Source organism: Oncorhynchus keta, chromosome 35 (genome assembly GCF_023373465.1).
Source record: "Oncorhynchus keta strain PuntledgeMale-10-30-2019 chromosome 35, Oket_V2, whole genome shotgun sequence".
Classification (NCBI taxonomy): Eukaryota; Metazoa; Chordata; class Actinopteri; order Salmoniformes; family Salmonidae; genus Oncorhynchus; species Oncorhynchus keta.
The window spans coordinates 53,530,184-53,550,526 of record NC_068455.1 but is presented as its reverse complement, the minus strand read 5'-3'; positions in this window follow the sequence as shown (position 1 = coordinate 53,550,526).

Here is a 20,343-nt window from a genome sequence, read left to right as displayed (position 1 = left end):
AGTTATATTCTTCAAGAATCAATGGGTAGGCATAAATATCATTCATGCAAGTCCAAAAATGGATGTAGCAATCGCAGATGGCCCCTTTAACATTATACATTGTTTGAATCTCCTTATTAGATATATTCTACACTGTAGGTGTACTATATGTTCATGTTGATATATTTTATCAACTTAATTGAAAGAGGTCTTTATTTGAGATGCAGTAAACCGTTTTTATAGATTTTATATATATATATATATATATATATATATATAAACTCAACAAAAAAAGAAACGTCCCATTTTCTAGACCCTGTTTTTCATAGATAATTTGTAAAAAATAAAAACTTCACAGATCTTCATTGTAAAGGGTTTAAACATTGTTTCCCATGCTTGTTCAATGAACAATAAACAATTCATGAACATGCACCTGTGGAACGGTCATTAAGACACTAACAGCTTAGAAACCGTAGGCAATTAAGGTCACAGTTATGAAAACTTAGGACACTAAAGAGACCTTTCTACTGACTCTGAAAAACACCAAAAGAAAGATGCCCAGGGTCCCTGCTCATCTGCATGAATGTGCCTTAGGCATGCTGCAAGTAAGCATGAGGACTGCAGATGTGGCCAGGGCAATAAATTGCAATGTCTGTACTGTGAGACGCCTAAGAGAGCACTACAGGGAGACAGGACGGACACCTGATCGTCCTCGCATTGGCACACCACATGTAATTCTGGTGGTCCCAGCGCGCACGACCCACGTGGAGTTCCAGGTCTCCGGTAGCCTCTGGAACTGCCGATCTGCGGCCAACAAGGCAGAGTTCATCTCAGCCTATGCCTCCCCCCAGTCCCTCGACTTCTTGGCACTGACGGAAACATGGATCACCACAGATAACACTGCTACTCCTACTGCTCTCTCTTCGTCCGCCCACGTGTTCTCGCACACCCTGAGAGCTTCTGGTCAGCGGGGTGGTGGCACCGGGATCCTCATCTCTCCCAAGTGGTCATTCTCTCTTTCTCCCTTTACCCATCTGTCTATCGCCTCCTTTGAATTTCATGCTGTCACAGTTACCAGCCCTTTCAAGCTTAACATCCTTATCATTTATCGCCCTCCAGGTCCCCTCGGAGAGTTCATCAATGAGCTTGATGCCTTGATAAGCTCCTTTCCTGAGGACGGCTCACCTCTCACAGTTCTGGGCGACTTTAACCTCCCCACGTCTACCTTTGACTCATTCCTCTCTGCCTCCTTCTTTCCACTCCTCTCCTCTTTTGACCTCACCCTCTCACCCCCCCTACTCACAAGGCAGGCAATACGCTCGACCTCATCTTTACTAGATGCTGTTCTTCCACTAACCTCATTGCAACTCCCCTCCAAGTCTCCGACCACTACCTTGTAGTATCCTTTTCCCTCTCGCTCTCATCCAACACTTCCCACACTGCCCCTACTCGGATGGTATCGCGCCGTCCCAACCTTCGCTCTCTCTCCCCCGCTACTCTCTCCTCTTCCATCCTATCATCTCTTCCCTCTGCTCAAACCTTCTCCAACCTATCTCCTGATTCTGCCTCCTCAACCCTCCTCTCCTCCCTTTCTGCATCCTTTGACTCTCTATGTCCTCTATCCTCCAGGCCGGCTCGGTCCTCCCCCGCTCCCGGTCCTCCCCTCCCGCTCCGTGGCTCGACGACTCATTGCGAGCTCACAGAACAGGGCTCCGGGCAGCCGAGCGGAAATGGAGGAAAACTCGCCTCCCTGCGGACCTGGCATCCTTTCACTCCCTCCTCTCTACATTTTCCTCCTCTGTCTCTGCTGCTAAAGCCACTTTCTACCACTCTAAATTCCAAGCATCTGCCTCTAACCCTAGGAAGCTCTTTGCCACCTTCTCCTCCCTCCTGAATCCTCCTCCCCCTCCCCCTCCTCCCTCTCTGCAGATGACTTCGTCAACCATTTTGAAAAGAAGGTCGACGACATCCGATCCTCGTTTGCTAAGTCAAACGACACCGCTGGTTCTGCTCACACTGCCCTACCCTGTGCTCTGACCTCTTTCTCCCCTCTCTCTCCAGATGAAATCTCGCGTCTTGTGACGGCCGGCCGCCCAACAACCTGCCCGCTCGACCCTATCCCCTCCTCTCTTCTCCAGACCATTTCCGGAGACCTTCTCCCTTACCTCACCTCGCTCATCAACTCATCCCTGACCGCTGGCTACGTCCCTTCCGTCTTCAAGAGAGCGAGAGTTGCACCCTTCTGAAAAAACCTACACTCGATCCCTCCGATGTCAACAACTACAGACCAGTATCCCTTCTTTCTTTTCTCTCCAAAACTCTTGAACGTGCCGTCCTTGGCCAGCTCTCCCGCTATCTCTCTCAGAATGACCTTCTTGATCCAAATCAGTCAGGTTTCAAGACTAGTCATTCAACTGAGACTGCTCTTCTCTGTATCACGGAGGCGCTCCGCACTGCTAAAGCTAACTCTCTCTCTCTGCTCTCATCCTTCTAGATCTATCGGCTGCCTTCGATACTGTGAACCATCAGATCCTCCTCTCCACCCTCTCCGAGTTGGGCATCTCCGGCGCGGCCCACGCTTGGATTGCGTCCTACCTGACAGGTCGCTCCTACCAGGTGGCGTGGCGAGAATCTGTCTCCTCACCACGCGCTCTCACCACTGGTGTCCCCCAGGGCTCTGTTCTAGGCCCTCTCCTATTCTCGCTATACACCAAGTCACTTGGCTCTGTCATAACCTCACATGGTCTCTCCTATCATTGCTATGCAGACGACACACAATTAATCTTCTCCTTTCCCCCTTCTGATGACCAGGTGGCGAATCGCATCTCTGCATGTCTGGCAGACATATCAGTGTGGATGACGGATCACCACCTCAAGCTGAACCTCGGCAAGACGGAGCTGCTCTTCCTCCCGGGGAAGGACTGCCCGTTCCATGATCTCGCCATCACGGTTGACAACTCCATTGTGTCCTCCTCCCAGAGCGCTAAGAACCTTGGCGTGATCCTGGACAACACGCTGTCGTTCTCAACTAACATCAAGGCGGTGGCCCGTTCCTGTAGGTTCATGCTCTACAACATCCGCAGAGTACGACCCTGCCTCACACAGGAAGTGGCGCAGGTCCTAATCCAGGCACTTGTCATCTCCCGTCTGGATTACTGCAACTCGCTGTTGGCTGGGCTCCCTGCCTGTGCCATTAAACCCCTACAACTCATCCAGAACACCGCAGCCCGTCTGGTGTTCAACCTTCCCAAGTTCTCTCACGTCACCCCGCTCCTCCGCTCTCTCCACTGGCTTCCAGTTGAAGCTCGCATCCGCTACAAGACCATGGTGCTTGCCTACGGAGCTGTGAGGGGAACGGCACCTCAGTACCTCCAGGCTCTGATCAGGCCCTACACCCAAACAAGGGCACTGCGTTCATCCACCTCTGGCCTGCTCGCCTCCCTACCACTGAGTAAGTACAGTTCCCGCTCAGCCCAGTCAAAACTGTTCGCTGCTCTGGCCCCCCAATGGTGGAACAAACTCCCTCACGACGCCAGGACAGCGGAGTCAATCACCACCTTCCGGAGACACCTGAAACCCCACCTCTTTAAGGAATACCTAGGATAGGATAAAGTAATCCTTCTCACCCCCCTTAAAAGATTTAGATGCACTATTGTAAAGTGGCTGTTCCACTGGATGTCATAAGGTGAATGCACCAATTTGTAAGTCGCTCTGGATAAGAGCGTCTGCTAAATGACTTAAATGTAATGTAACAACAACTGCACGGGATCGGTACATCCGAACATCACACCTGCAGAACAGGTACAGGATGGCAACAACAACTGCCTGAGTTACACAAGGAACGCACAATCCCTCCATCAGTGCTCAGACTGTCCGCAATAGGCTGAGAGAGGCTGGACTGAGGGCTTGTAGGCCTGTTGTAAGGCAGGTCCTCACCAGACATCACCTATGGGTTCAACCCACCGTCGCTGGACCAGACAGGACTGGCAAAAAGTGCTCTTCACTGACGAGTAACGGTTTTGTCTCACCAGGGGTGATGGTCGGATTTGTGTTTATCGTCGAAGGAATGAGCCTTACACCGAGGCCTGTACTCTGGAGTGGGATTGATTTGGAGGTGGAGGGTCCGTCATGGCCTGGGGCGGTGTGTCACAGCATCATCGGACTAAGCTTGTTGTCATTGCAGGCAATCTCAACGCTGTGTGTTACAGGGAAGACATCCTCCTCCCTCATGTGGTACCCTTCCTGCAGGCTCATCCTGACATAACCCTCCAGCATGACAATGCCACCAGCCAAAATTCTCGCTCTTTTCCGTAATCTCATCATCTAGACTATACCCGCACAGCCTACCCACACTGTATTTGTGAAATGCTGACTAGAGCGCAGGTGCTAAGACCAGAGTGGGCACAATAGCTATTTAACGCAACAGTTTTCGTGACAAAGTTATCTGTAGAGTTAAAAATGCTGGGCCTCCTGAGTAAAGCAGCGGTTTAAGGAACTGTATCACAGTGCTTGAGACGTCACTATAAATCCCGATTCGATCCCAGTCTGTGTGACAGCCGGCCGTGACCGGGAGACCCATGAGGTGCACAATTGGCCCAGCATCGTCCGGGTGAGGGGAGGGTTTGGCTGGCCGGTTGGGATTTCCTTGTTCCATCGTGCTCTTGCGACTCCTTGCGGCAGGCCGGACATCCTCAAGCCGACTTCGGTCGCCAGATGGACGGTGTTTCCTCCGATATATTGGTGCGGCTGGCTTCTGGGTTAAGCGAGCAGTGCGGTTTGGCATGGTTGTGTTTTTGAGGACTTATGGCTCTTGACCTTTGTATCTCTAGAATCAGTAGACTTGCAGCAATGGGACAAGACTGAAACTACCAATAGGGGAGAAAAAGGGGTAAAAAAGTTAAATAAAAAGAGTAGAAGAGTTGCAAAGAAAAAGCCATATCTCGGACTGGCCAATTAAACTGGACAGGACAGAAGAACACTGCCTAGAAGGCCACCATCCTGGAGTCGCCTCTTCACTGTTGTCGTTGATACTGGTGTTTTGCAGGTACTATTTAATGAAGCTACCAGTTAAGGACTTGTGAGGCGTCTATTTCTCAAACTAGACACTCTAATGTACTTGTCCTCTTGCTCAGTTGTGCACCGGGGCCTCCCACTCCTCTTTCTATTCTGGTTAGAGCCAGTCTGCTCTGTTCTGTGAAGGGGAGTGGTACACAGCCTTGTACGAGATCTTCAGTTTCTTGGCAATTTCTCGCATGGAATAGCCTTATTGTCTCAGAACAAGAATAGACTGATGAGTTTCAGAAGAAAGTTCTTTGTTTCTAGCCATTTTTAGCCTGTAATCGAACCCAAAAATGCTGATGCTCCAGATTTTTTTTTTTTTTTTTTTAAACCTTTATTTAACCAGGCAAGTCAGTTAAGAACAAATTCTTATTTTCAATGACGGCCTAGGAACAGTGGGTTAACTGCCTGTTCAGATCAATTTGCCTAGTTAAATAAACATTAAATATATATTTTAAAAATGCAAGATACAGAGACATTATTAAAGTGGTTAGGGATTCCTAATTTATGTCTATAGGTAGCAGCCTCTGATGTGCTGGAGATGGCTGTTTAACGTCAGTGGTGTAGTATAGAATACAATACAGTATATACATACGAAATGGGTGATGCAATATGTAAACACAATTGAACAGAGACTAAGATATCGTGGAATAGTGTGGAACGCAGTTTATATATATGAGATGAGTAATGAATAAACAAGGAACATTATTAAAGTGGCTAGTGATCTATTTCTAAAAGAGGCCAGTGATTACCAATCTATGTCTATAGGCAGCCGCCTCTGATGTGCTAGTGATGGCTGTTTAGCAGTTTGGTGGCCTTGAGATAGAAGCTGTTTTGTAGTCTCTCGGTCCCATCTTTGATGCACCTGTACTGACCTCGCCTTCTGGATGAAAGCGGGGTGAACAGGCAGTAACTTGGGTGGTTGATATCCTTGATGATCATTTTGGCCTTCCTATGGCTGTAGGTGTCCAGAAGGGCAGGAAGTTTGCCCACGGTAATGCGTTGGGCAGACCGCACCACCCTCTGGAGAGCTTTGCGGTTGTGGGTGGTGCAGTTGCTGTACCAGGCGGTGATACAGCCTGACATGATACAGCCCGACAGGATGCTCTCAATTCCTTTAGCCTCCTGAGAATGAAGAGGCGCTGTTGCACCTTCAACACACTGTCTGTGTGGGTGGACCATTTCAGTTTGTCAGTGATGTGTATGCCGAGGAACTTGAAGCTTTCCATCTGCTCCACTGTGGTCCCATTGATGTGGATAGGGGGGTGCTCCCTCTGCTGTTTCCTGAAATCCACAATCATCTCCTTAGTTTTGTTGACGTTGAGAGAGGTTATCTACCTGTCACCGCACTCCCAGAGCTGGTAACCAAGCCTACCACTGTTGTGAACACGCTCCCTTGTGGGGCCCCAGTGTTGAGGATCAGCGAAGAGGTGTTGTTTCCTACCTTCACCACCTGGGGGCCTGTCAGGAAGTTCAGGACCCAGATGCACAGGGCGGGGTTCAGACCCAGGGCCTCGAGCTTGATGATGAGCTTGGATTGTATTATGGTGTTGAATGCTGAGCTATAGTCAATGAACAGCATTCTTACATAGGTATGCCTGTTGTCCAGATGGGACAGAGCAGTGTGCGGTGTGATGATGGCAATGGCATCGTCTGTGGATCTATTGGGGCGGTAAGCAAATTGAAGTGGGTCTAGGGTGGCAGGTAAGGTGGAGGTGATATGATCCTTGACTAGTTGTTCAAAGCACTTCATGATGTGCTACAGGGCGATAGTAATTTACTTCAATTACCTTTTGCTTTCTTAGGTACAGGGACAATGGTGGCCATCTTGAAGCAACAGACTGGGATAGGGAGAGATTGAATGTATCTGTGAACACACCAGCCAGCTGGTCTGCGCATGCTCTACGGACGTGGCTAGGGATACCATCCGGGCCTTGCGAGGGTTAACACGTTTAAATGTCTTACTCACGTCGGCCACAGAGAAGGAGAGCCCACAGTCCTTGATAGCGGGCTGCATCGGTGGCACTGTATTATTCTCAAAGCGAGCGAAGAAGGTCCGGAAGCAAGCTGTCGGTGTCTGCGATGTGGCTGGTTTTCCTTTTATAGTCCGTGATATTCTGTAGACCCTGCCACATACGTCTCGTGTCTGAGCCATTGAACTGGACCTCAACTTTGTCCCTATACCAACGTTTAGCCTGCTTGATTGCTTTGCGGAGGGAATAACTACACTGTTTGTATTCATCCATTTCTCCAATCTTCTGGCCCTGGTTAAATGCGATGGTTCGCGCTTTCAGTTTTGCGCGAATGCTGCCATCTATCCACGGTTTCTGGTTGCGGTAGGTTTTAATAGTCACAGTTGGTATAACATCTCCTATGCACTTGCTGATAAACTTATTCACCATATTGGTATATGTGTTGATATTATTTTCTGAAGCTACTCTGAACATATCCCTGTTTGAGTTTCTGCCTATAGGGGGGGAGGAGCAAGATGGAATCGTGTTCTGATTTGCCGAATGGAGGGTGGGGGAGGACCATATATGCATTCTGGAAGATAGTATAGCAATGGTCAAGGGTTTTAGCAGCGCGATTACAACAATCAATATGTTGATGCAATTTCAGGAGCCTTTTCCTCAAATTTGCTTTGTTAACCCTCAATAAATGCAGCCTCAGGAAATGTGGTTTCCAGTTTGTATAAAGTCCAGTGAAGCTCTTTGAGGGCCGTCGTGGTATCCTGTTAGGGGGGGATATAGACTGCTGTGGCTACTATTGAAGAAAATTCTCTCAGGAGATAGTACGGTCGGCATTTGATTGTGAGATATTCTAGGTCGGGTGAACAGAAGGACTTGAGTTGCCGTATGTTATCACAGTTACACCATAAGTAGTTAATCATAACTATATTATTATTATATATTATCATAAAACATATACCTCCACCCTTCTGCTTCCCGGAGAGATGTTTATTCCTGTCGGCGCGATGTACTGAGAACCCAACTGGCTTTACAGAGTCAGACAGTATATCTCGAGAGAGCCATGTTTCCGTGAAGCAGAGTATGTTACAATCTCTGGTGACTCTCTGAAAAGCAACTCTCGCCTTGAGCTCATCAATTTTATTTTCCAGAGATTGGACATTAGCGAGTAAAATACTCGGGAGCGGTGGTTGGTGTGCACTCTTCCCAAGTCAGACCAGAACACTGCCTCGACTACCTCTTCTCCGCCGGCATTGTTTTGGGTCAGCCTCTGGAATAAGTTAAATTGCACTGGGGAGAGCAAACAAAGGATCCGCTCCAGGGAAGTCGTAATCCTGGTCATAATGCTGGTAGTTCTGGTGAGTTACAGCCACTCTAATATCCAATAGTTCTTCTCGGCTGTATGTAATGACACAAAACAATTCCTGAGCTAATAATGTAAAAAATAGTACATAAACAAACAAAATACTGCAGAGTTGCTGAAGAGCTAGTCGCGATGCTGCCATCTCCGTCGGCGCCGTCATTCTCTGTATCTGTGATCCATGCATATTGTGTATGAGAGGACCGAAGCTCAGGCCTGTCTAATTCCTATCATATTTAGTCATGTGCAGGCTGTTATTCTACCCAAGGGTTTGTGATGCACATCAATATTCACTGACCTTTATTTAATGTCAAAGGCCAGTGGGCACCTGATTGATTTTGACCCCTTTTCAAGAATGTCATAATGTGATTTGTTGCCATATAAAATCTATTTTCCCGGCCTCTGGAAATACTAACTATTACTTGGAGGGGAAAGGAGATGCGGATAACTCCGGAAATTAAGATTAATGAGCTTTTTAGGAAGTCTGCCATAACCTTTGAAGATATTCTGTGGATATATTTCAAAATGGGGAAATTGGAATGTCACAGAAAGCCATAATTAATCGATTTTAGACCAAACTATGGGGAAAGGGCAAAGCACCATATTCTGTCGGGTGTGTGTGCTCAAGCACATAATTAAATAGAGCTTGTTGCACTAAACAATTAACCCTTTAAATGAATACATCTGTGTTTGAATCCGTTCTACCTTATGTTTATGGTTAATATGAGGTATTTTTGTGGAAAAGTGTATGTTCGAGACATTAATAACTTAATGTGTTTCTGACAACATTGTTAGTAGATATCTTTGTAGGTATTTGGAGTTGTTTAGTAGCAGTGGCTTTAATTTATTTTTAAATGAGCATGGCCTTATTTCTATTACAGCATATTGGATGACTGTCATTCATAATCCATTCACCCGATTCAATGTAACTTTGATAGGTTTGGGATATTTACATGATACTCAATTTTCCCTATACCTATTATGAGGTTGCTACAATCTAGCCTATGAATAAAAGTTTACAACACGTTGAGAGAAGAATTAGAGTCATCAAGGTCACAGATAGTGACACATTCAATACCGCTTGCACACTCTTGCCTGCATCTAGCTGATTTAGGGTGTAATCATTAGTCCAATTCAGGTATGTTTATCCCTGTTTCATTCTGTTTGTTTTTTAAACATTTTTTAACATGATTGGCGGAGTGAATACACCCCTGATCACACACAAAAAGTTTTTCATAGCAGCCACATACAAACAGCAATATCATTTTGCCCATTGTAGAATTCCTTCTCGCATCTTTCGAACTCTCCTCCTCTCACCTTTTTCCTTAACTTGTGGACTTCAGTGCACAACACATTAGCTGTATGTGACCAGGTGAAAAAACCTTTCCAAGCCAAACCTTCATCTTATAACCGCTAACAGCTAAACACAGCCTATATCGTTGTCACCATATTAGCTAAGGTCATAGCTAGTCAACATCGCTACTAGAATTAACACGTTAGTAAACCTGCTACAATAATTCATTCATTTGTGCATCAGACTGCCAGATGGTGAAGTGTGATTCATCACTCCAGAGAACGTGTTTCCACCGCTCCAGAGTCCAATAATGGTGAGCTTTACACCATTCCTTCTGATGCTTGGCATTGAGCATGGTGATCTTAGGCTTGTGTGCGACTGCTTGGCCATGGAAAGCCATGCATCCAATGATGGTGCCACGTTAAAAGTCTCTGAGCTCTTCATCAAGGACATTCTGCTGCCAATGTTTGTCTATGGAGTTTAAATGGCTGTGTGCACGATTGTATACACCTGTCAGCAATGGGTATGGCTAAAATAGCCAAATCCACTAATTTGAAGGGTTGTCCACATACTTTTGGATATTTAGTGTATCTGTAGCTTATGCTTTCAGTACTGATCCTTTGATAGGGTGGACCACATGTCAGTTCATGCTTCAAGAGCTCTGATAGGTTGGAGGGTTGTCATATTTTTTGTGTAAGTCTATGGAAGGACCTACATTGCAAAACAGTGTGTTTTAATCAATTATTTGGTGATGTGAATATATTTAGTATAGTTTATTAAAAAATATATATTTAAAAAAAATATTGCACTACTTTTATTTCATGAAATTCCATGAGGAGGATTGCCCTCCCTTCCTCTGAGGAGCCTCCACTGTTAAGTAGCCGTATCAGCAACTGAAAAGTTAATCATGGACCCTGTGGTCCATCTATGTTAGACTGGTAAGGCCTCCTGAACATAGACATCTGCTAACCAAGATGGGTATTACCACCAGCCATTAGACCAGACCATCCAGACAGGCCCCATACTCCCTCTCTTATTATTCCAGGCAGGGGAGGCTTTTCTGGGGGAGGGTAAGTGTAGATCTGGGTAGGTCGAATAGGCTGGAAGCCTGCTCTTCCTGTGTAATAAAACAAACCCTTATACTCTGAAGAGGAGGATGAAAATAGACTTGCAGTAGACAGGAAATCCTTAATCTCTCTTTCTCTCCCTCTCTGGCATGCGGTGGAGTAACGTCTAGGGAGGCTGGTATCGGATTAGAAAACATATAGGTGCTCTCTCTCTCTCTGCCTATGTGAGACATAACTGGTTTCTGGTGTTCGCTAAAGTCAAACATTTTGCAAATACTCACTCAATGGTGAGTATTTTGGGTACTTCTATTGAAACAAATTTGAACAAACCTGCAGTTAATTCATTGCAACAGCCACTGTGTGGCGAGTCCCACCACATGCAATCTGCCTGCCACAGAAACTGTTGAGGTATTCACAAGAGTGTGTTTTATTCATTGACCATGACAGGAACAGGCAAAGTAGACACGTATACGTGTGACTGCAAATTGACACACATGCAGAAGACAACAATGATGACAAAAACAATAGGATGAAAACATAAGCACATACAGTACATACAAACGTACTGTGTGTATATCCGAGTAAGCAAGTACTTTAAGTATAGCCACACACACACACACACACACACACACACACACACACACACACACACACACACACACACACACACACACACACACACACACACACACACACACACACACACACACACACACACACACACACACACACACAAGATAATCACTCAGGTCTCTCCATCTTTTTAAAAGAGAGGGAGAGGGAGGGAGAAAGAAAGGTGATATTATTCTGTCTGAACCCTCTTCATGTCTTCACCCACTTCCCCTTCCTCCGTCTTTCCCAAAGGACCATGGTAAATAAATGGCGGGCCTTTGCTTGGTCATAGTTTACACATGATCGAAGGTGATGTCAACACTTCCGGGCTGTGAAAAATAGTTTTGGGTGGATTAGTGTGCCAAGCCGGCCCCTCTTACTTTATGACCAGCCAGATTTTTTTTTAACCTTGTGGCTTCCCTCTTCTCCCACCCACATAAGCCTAGCTTGGATTTATGTCCCAGAGCAAGCACCTGCCATTGTGAATTTAGTGGGAAGCTTCAGACTCTCACTCCACAAGGGGAGAGAGGGAAGGAGAGAAAGAGAGAAATAGAGAGAGAGAGAGAGACGGAGATACAGAGAGAGAGTAAAAGAGAGAGAATGGACCAGTCAGAGAGGATGAAATATGGAGAATGAAGTATAGTTCCTGGGGTAGAATGCGTCAGAACACACACAGGCTGTGTGTCAATGTACACACTACTGAACTTCAGCATTTAAATTAACCACTGTATCAGTGCATGCAGTCTATGTAGAATGCTATCATGGATTTGGAAACAGTACTGTACTACTGCTGCTGCATATGAAGCACAGTATGGTCCAGTATGTTGTTGAAGAAAGCATGGTACTCCAGAAATGTGGGTGTTTCAGTGTATGACATAACATCACTCTTGATGATGGGTGGAATCATCTTAAGTATTATTATTTTCCTGTTTGAAGAAGGTTCTGTAATGCTTGCATATACACAACCCAGCAGTTACATGAGTGTGTGGGCTAATGAGTGCTTAGCTGGGTGAGGACATTTGCTCTAGCTGCAGAGCTATTTCCTATGACTAGAATACGATGTTGTGCATTACAATAGCAATCAGAGCGCACATTCTCTCTCTTGCTATTTCGCACTCTCTCGCTCTCTCTCTCGCACACATGCATGCACACATATACACTAGGCTACACACTATACAGGTGCTATTCTCCTGGGTGCCTACAGTGCCGCCCTCTCAGTTTGGAGCACGCTGTGCTCCATTGGTTCTTGTCACGCATAGCGCTCTTCTCTGTCTCAGAGTAAGCCCCACACAGAGTCCCACTCCTCTGGACACGCTAACAGGCTACTGCCCACTCCCTCCATCCATTCCTGACTATCTCTACTCTTATCACCTCTCTTTTTCTCTGTCCTCTTTATTCCTATCTTTCTCTCTCCTGTTTCTTTCTTCACTCTAACAAGCAGTCATCTCCAGACATCCTTCCTTCCTTCCTTCCTCCCTCTTCCTGTTTGCTCTTATCTACAATGACATGTGACTTTGTTGTCAAACATCCGCCCCCACAAATCCAGCACTCTGACTCGTATCTCTGGGACAGAACCTGTCACTAACACACACCCAGGGGCTAGGGGACACTGGATGATGAATAGGGGCCCCAGGCATTCTAATTCCTCATCACACATTCACCAACTCCATAGGATTATGGTCTTCCCCTCACATGTGCTGGCGTGGTGATAGGCTCTGTGTGCCAGAAATGTGATATGCAGCTAGCCTTTACTGGCTGAGTTCACCGCTGTAATATTCATGTAGTGTGACTGTAAAATTCCTCAGAACCTTTCACATCACTACATTAGTCTTAACACCACAGACAAACATGAGCCCCCTTCCCCCCGTGTGATGCATAAAGTGGATTTATCAAACGTATGCAAAACTGTATGCATAGACGGCGTTACGCCTCGATCACAACGACAGTGACTTTGCACAAAGTGGTACGCATATATCATCTGGATATATGTGCAACAAAAGTTCAACATTCACCTTCTGCTACCATTTCTGTCAAGCCGTCTATACATACAGTTTGACACATATGTTCGATAAATCCAATGTATGCACCACACCGAACACACTGCGAACTGCACGCAATGCTGCACGGCAAATGCAGTGCTCTATTGGAAATGAATGTACTTCTGATGTAACAAAATACAATGAAGCTATTGGTGTGATCGAGGCGTTAGTGATTTCAACGCATGCCTCGGAGCTCCGGTATCAAACCTAACATCACTATCTAAACAAAATACTCTCCAATGTCAAAATTAGTTTTTTTTAATGACAAACGAAACACTGATACAGTTGAAGTCGAAAGTTTACATACACCTTAGCCAAATACATTTAAGCTCAGTTGTTCACAATTCTTGACATTTAATCCTTGTAAAAAGTCCCTGTCAAACGAAGCTTTGACAGGTCAGTTAGGATCACCACTTTATTTTAAGAATGTGAACTGTCAGAATAATAGTGGAGAAAATGATTTATTTCAGCTTTTCTTTCTTTCATCACATTCCCAGTGGGTCAGAAGTTTACATACACTCAATTAGTATTTGGTAGCATTGCCTTTAAATTGTATAACTTGGGTCAAACGTTTCAGGTAGCCTTCCACAAGCTTCCCACAATAAGTTGGGTGAATTTTGGCTCATTCCTCTTTACAGAGCTGGTGTAACTGAGTCAGGTTTGTAGGCCTCCTTGCTCACACACGCTTTTTCAGTTCTGCCCACAAATTATCTATGGGATTGAGGTCAGGGCTTTGTGATGGCCACTCCAATACCTTGCCTTTTTTGCCGCGACTTTGGAAGTATGCTTGGGGTCATTGTCCATTTGGAAGACCCATTTGCGACCAAGTTTAACTTCCTCACTAACTGATGTCTTGAGATATTGTTCCAATATATCCACATAATTGTCCTCCCTCATGATGCCATCTTTTTTTGTGAAGTGCACCAGTTCCTCCTGCAGCAAAGCACCCCCACAACATGATGCTGCCACCACCGAGCTTCACGGTTGGGTTCTTCGGCTTGCAAGCCACCCCCTATTTCCTCCAAACATGACGATGGTCATTATGGCCAAGCAGTTCTATTTTTGTTTCATCAGGCCAGAGGACATTTCTCCAAAAAGTACAATCTTTGTCCCCATGTGCAGTTGCAAAACGTAGTCTGGAGTTTTTTATGGCAGTTTCGGAGCAGTGGCTTCTTCCTTGCTGAGCGGCCTTTCAGGTTATGTCGATAGGACTCGTTTTACTCTGGATATAGATACTTTTGTACCTGTTTCCTCCAGCATCTTCACAACGTCCTTTGCTGTTCTTCTGTGATTGATTTGCACTTATCGCACCAATGTACGTTCAACTCTAAGAGACAGAACCCATCTCCTTCCTGAGCGGTATGACGGCTGCGTGGTCCCATGTTGTTTATACTTGCGTACTATTGTTTGTACAGATGAATGTGGTACCTTCAGGCATTTGGAAATTGCTGCCAAGGATAAACCAGACGTGTGGGGGTCTACAATTTGTTATCTGAGGTCTTGGCTGATTTATTTTGATTTTCCCATGATGTCAAGCAAAGAGACACTGAGTTTGAAGGTAGGCCTTGAAATACATCCACAGGTACACCTCCAATTGACTCAAATGATGTCAATGAGCCTATCAGAAGCTACTAAAGCCATGACATTTTCTAAAGTCATTTTCTGGAATTTTCCAAGCTGGTTAAAGGCACAGTCAATTTAGTGTGTGTAAACTTCTGGCCCACTGGAATTGTGATACAATGTGTTATAAGTGAAATAATCTGTCTTTAAACAATTGATAGAAACATTACTTGTGTCATGCAAAAAGTAGATGACCTAACCAACTTGCCAAAACTATAGTTTGTTAACAAGAAATTTGTGGAGTGGTTGAAAAATTAGTTTTAATAACTCCAACCTAAGTGTATGTAAACTTCTGACTTCAACTGTATATCGAGCTTACATAATTATTAAATCGCCAGAGTCAATACATGTTAGAATTACATTGGCAGCGATTACAGCTTTGAGTATTTCTGAGTCAGGGGTCAAGCTAATGCAGATGTATGTGTTTTTCACGCAGAATAAAATATCAAAAGTATAAGAAACATGTTAATGTGCTTTGTAAATGCAGATCTAAAAATATTTTTATTGTAATTTCTGTTTAGCATCAAACTAATATTGTGCTTCAGTTGTACTTCTCCACTCAGAAAATAATTCAGGAAAGGACAGTCTATCAGCAGACAGCTCTTTGACTGAGCTACTACTTTAAGATTAACTTCAAGCAAAACATTAGGAAATGTAGCTGGCTATAAAAATAAAATAAAAAAGATTTTTAATTGCAAGTTAATTTACTTGTGTGGCTGCAAGCCAAATAGGGTTGCACTTCTGTGTTGTCATCTGATGAAAATAAAGCTATTTTCTGCCCGAATTTGTTGCACTAATATATTTTCTGTGAAGGAAAACTACATTTGCATTTTAATGTATTATTTCTTACATTGTTAACGCAGAAAATGTTAAGTGTTACTACATACAGCCGGGAAGAACTATTGAATATCAGAGCGACGTCAACTTACCAACATTACGACCAGGAATACGACTTTCCCGAAGCAGATCCTTTGTTCGCACCACCACCCAGGGCATTTGATCTGATCCCAGAGGCCGACCCAAAACAACTTTGCCGCAGAAGAGGTAGACGGAGCGGCCTCCTGGTCAGACTTCAGAGGCGTGTACACCACCCACTGCTTCCAAGTATATAACACGCCAATGTCCAGTCCCTAGATAACAAGGTAGACAAAATTAGGGCAAGGGTTGCTTTCCAGAGATACATCAGGTATTGAAAAATGCTCGGTTTCACGGAAACATGGTTCTCTCGGGATATGTTGTCGGTACAGCCACCGGGATTCTTTATGCTTTGCGCCGACAGAAAGGGGTGTATGCTTCATGATTAACTACTCATGGTGTAATCGTAACAACATACAGGAACTCAAGTCCTATTGTTCACCGGACCTTGAATTTCTCACAGTCAAATTCCGAACATATTATCTCCCAAGAGAAGTCTCGTCCGTTATTGTCACAGCCGTGTATATCCCACCTCAAGCCGATTGTCACGTTCGTCAGAATAATTATCGGACGAAGCTGAAGCGCGATATAGTTTCCACATATTTTTTAATAGAAACTCACAAAGCAACAAAGAATAAATGAAACAAACAACAAACCGTGACTACAGAAGTGCTACGTGCACTTACTCAAAACAATATCCCATAAAACACAGATGGAAAAAGGCTACATAAATATGATCTAGAGACAACGATTACCTCTAATTGCCTCTAATTGGGAATCATACAAGTCACAAACATAGAAAACAAAACTAGAACCCCACATAGAAAATATAAACTCGACTAACCCCCCAGTCACGCCCTGATCTACTACACCATAGAAAATAAAGGCTCTCTATGGTCAGGACGTGACACCGATAATACAACGGCCCTCAAGGAACTTCACTGCACTCTATGCAAACTGGAAACCATATATCCTGAGGCTGCATTTATTGTCTATGGGGATTTTAACTTATTGTAACTAGGGGCAGTATATCCATTTTTGGAAAAATAACATTCCCAAAGTAAACGGGCTATTTTGTCAGGACAAGATGCAAGAATATGCATATAATTGACAGCTTAGGATAGAAAACACTCTAAAGTTTCCAAAACTGTAAAAATATTGTCTGTGAGTATAACAGAACTGATATTGCAGGCGAAAGCCTGAGAAAAATCCAATCCGGAAGTGACTCTGCATTCCGATGCATCCCTATTGAGCAGTGAATGGGCTATCAACCAGATTCCTTTTTCTACGTATCCCCCAAGGTGTCTACAGCATTTTGACGTAGTTTCACGCATTTATGTTGAAGAATGAGCGTAAGCGACTATTGCGTAAGTGGTCACCCGGTGGCTCTCAGAGTGATTCTTACGTAAAATACAGAGGTAGCCATTTTTCCTCTCTGTCCTACTGAAAAGCCAATTGTCCCGGTGGATATATTATCGAATAGATATTTGAAAAACACCTTGAGGATTGATTATAAACAACGTTTTCCATGTTTCTGTCGATATTATGGAGCCAATTTGGAATATTTTTCTGCGTTTTCGTGACTGCAATTTCCGGTCGATTTCTCAGCCAAACGCGAAGAACAAACGGAGCTATTTCGCCTACAAAAATAATATTTTCGGAAAAAAGGAACATTTGCTATCTAACTGGGAGTCTCCTGAGTGAAAACATCCGAAGCTCATCAAAGGTAAATTATTTAATTTGATTGCTTTTCTGATTTACGTTACCAAGTTGCCTAATGCTAGCTGGACATAATGCTATGCTATCAATAAACTTACACAAATGCTTGTCTTGCTCTTGCTGTAAAGCATATTTTCAAAATCTGAGATGACAGGGTGATTAACAAAAGTCTAAGCTGTGTTTCAATATATTTCACTTGTGATTTTATGAATAGGAATATTTTCTAGTAATATTTATGTCCGTAGGCGTTATGCTAATTAGTGTCAGATGATGACAACGATCCCGGACCCGGACCCAAATTTGAGAACAAGGTTACCTAAATTCTATCAGCATATTGATTGTAGCACTCATGCGGGCAATACACTGGATCACTGCTACTCTAACTTTCACAATGCACACAAGGCCCACCCCCCCTTGCCCTCTCTTCAGCAAATCTGAACATAACTCCATTTTGCTCCTCCCGTCCTATAGGCAGAAACTGGATGTACCCGTGACGAGAACTTTTCAACGCTGGTCTGACCAATCGGAATCCACGCTTCAAGAATGTTTTGATCACGCGGACTGTGAAATGTTCCGGGCAGCCGAAGAGAATAATATAGATTTATACCCTGATTCGGTGAGTGAATTTATAAGGAAGTGCATTGGAGATGTTATACCCACTGTGATTATTAACACCTACCCTAACCAGAAACCGTGGATAGTTGGCAGCATTTGCGCAAAACTGAAAGTGCGATATACGGCATTTAACCATGGAAAGATGACTGACAATATGGCTGAATACAAACAGTTTGGTTATTCCCTCCGCAAGGCAATCAAACAAGCAAAATGTCAGTATAGGGACAAAGTGAAGTCGCAATTCAACGGCTCAGACATGAGACTTATGCGGAAAGTTCTACAGGCAATCACGGACTACAAAAAGAAAACCAGCCACATCACGGACACCGACATCTTGCTTCCGGACAAACTAAACACCTTCTTTGCACCCTTTGAGGATAATACTGTGCCACCAATGCGGCCCTCTAGCAAGGACTGCGGGCCCTCCCTCTCCCTCTCCTTCTCCATGGCTGACGTGAGTAAGCCATTTAAATGTGTTAACCCTCGCAAGGCTGCCGGCCCAGACGGCATCCCTAGCCACGTCCTCAGAGCATGCGCAGACCAGCTGGCTGGTGTGTTTACAGACATATTCAATCTCTCCCTATCCCAGTCTGCTGTCCCACATGCTTCAAGATGGCTACCATTGTTCCTGTACCCAAGAAGGCAAAGGTAACTGAATTAAATGATTATTGCCCGTAGCACTCATTTCTGGCATAATGAAATGCTTTGAGAGAACAGTCAATGATCATATCACCTCCACCTTACCTGCCACCCTAGACCCACTTCAATTTGTATACCGCCCCAATAGGTCCACAGACATTGCAATCGCCATCACAATGCACACTGCCCTATCCCATCTGGACAAGAGGAATACCCATGTAAGAATGCTGTTCATTGACTACAGCTCAGCATTCAACATCATAGTACCCTCCAAGCTCATCATTAAGCTTGAGGCCGTGGGTCATAACTCCGCCCTGTGCAATTGGGTCCTGGACTTCCTGGCGGGCCACCTCCTAGTGGTGAAGGTAGGAAACAACATCTCCACTTTGCTGATCCTCAACATTGGGGCCCCACAAGGGTACGTGCTCAACCCCCTCCTGTACTCCCTGTTCCCCCATGACTGTGTGGCCCTGCACGCCTCCAACTCAATCATCAAGTTTGCAGACGACACAACAGTAGTGGGCTCGATTACCAGCAACAACGAAACAGCTTACAGGGAGAAGCTGAGGGCACTCGGAGTCTCATTGCTCATCTCATATGTATATACTGCATTTTATACCATCTATTGCATCTTGCCTATGCCGCTCGGTCATCGCTCATCCATATATTTATTATATGTCCATATATTAATATATCCATATATTAATACAATTTATTTATTTATATTTATATATTTCTATGTATATATTTTTATTCCATCCATTTATTTTGGATGTGTGTGTATTGGGTAGTTGTTAGATTACTGTTAGATATTACTGCACTGTTGGAACTAGAAGCACAAGCCTTTCACTACAGTCGCGTTAACATCTGCTAACCGTGTGTATGTGACCAATAACAGTTGATTGGATTTGGGATGGCCATCAATGTGTGTGTGTGTGTGTGGGGGGTCTGGAAACAGGAGACAAAGGCCTGTGAGACAAAGGTTTAATCTTAGACACATGAAACGTGGGATGTATACAGAGGGTGCGGGGCAACACTTCACAACACAACAGCAGTGGGACTAAGGCTTTTAGAGATGGGAAAGTGGCCGATAATGCAGGGGAAAGTTTACGGCATTCAATTCTGAAGTGCAGATCCCGATTGGAGAGCCATGCCCCCTGCCTGAGACGATAGCGTGGAGCCAGGGACCGTTGGCGGTCCACCTGTTGCCGATACCTGAAGAGCGGACCATGCTCGCTTCCAGGTACGCCAACAGCGACGGACGAACATCTGGGCTGAGGGTATGCTGACCTCTTGCTCTGGGAAGAGCATATGCCGATAACCCAGGGAACACTCGAAAAGACGAGAGCCCAGTGGCTGAGCAGGGCAGGGTGTTCCGGGCGTACTCCTCCCACATGAATTGCTTGCTCCAGGTTGTGGGATTGGCTGTGACGAGGCACAGAAGTGTCGTCTCCAGGTC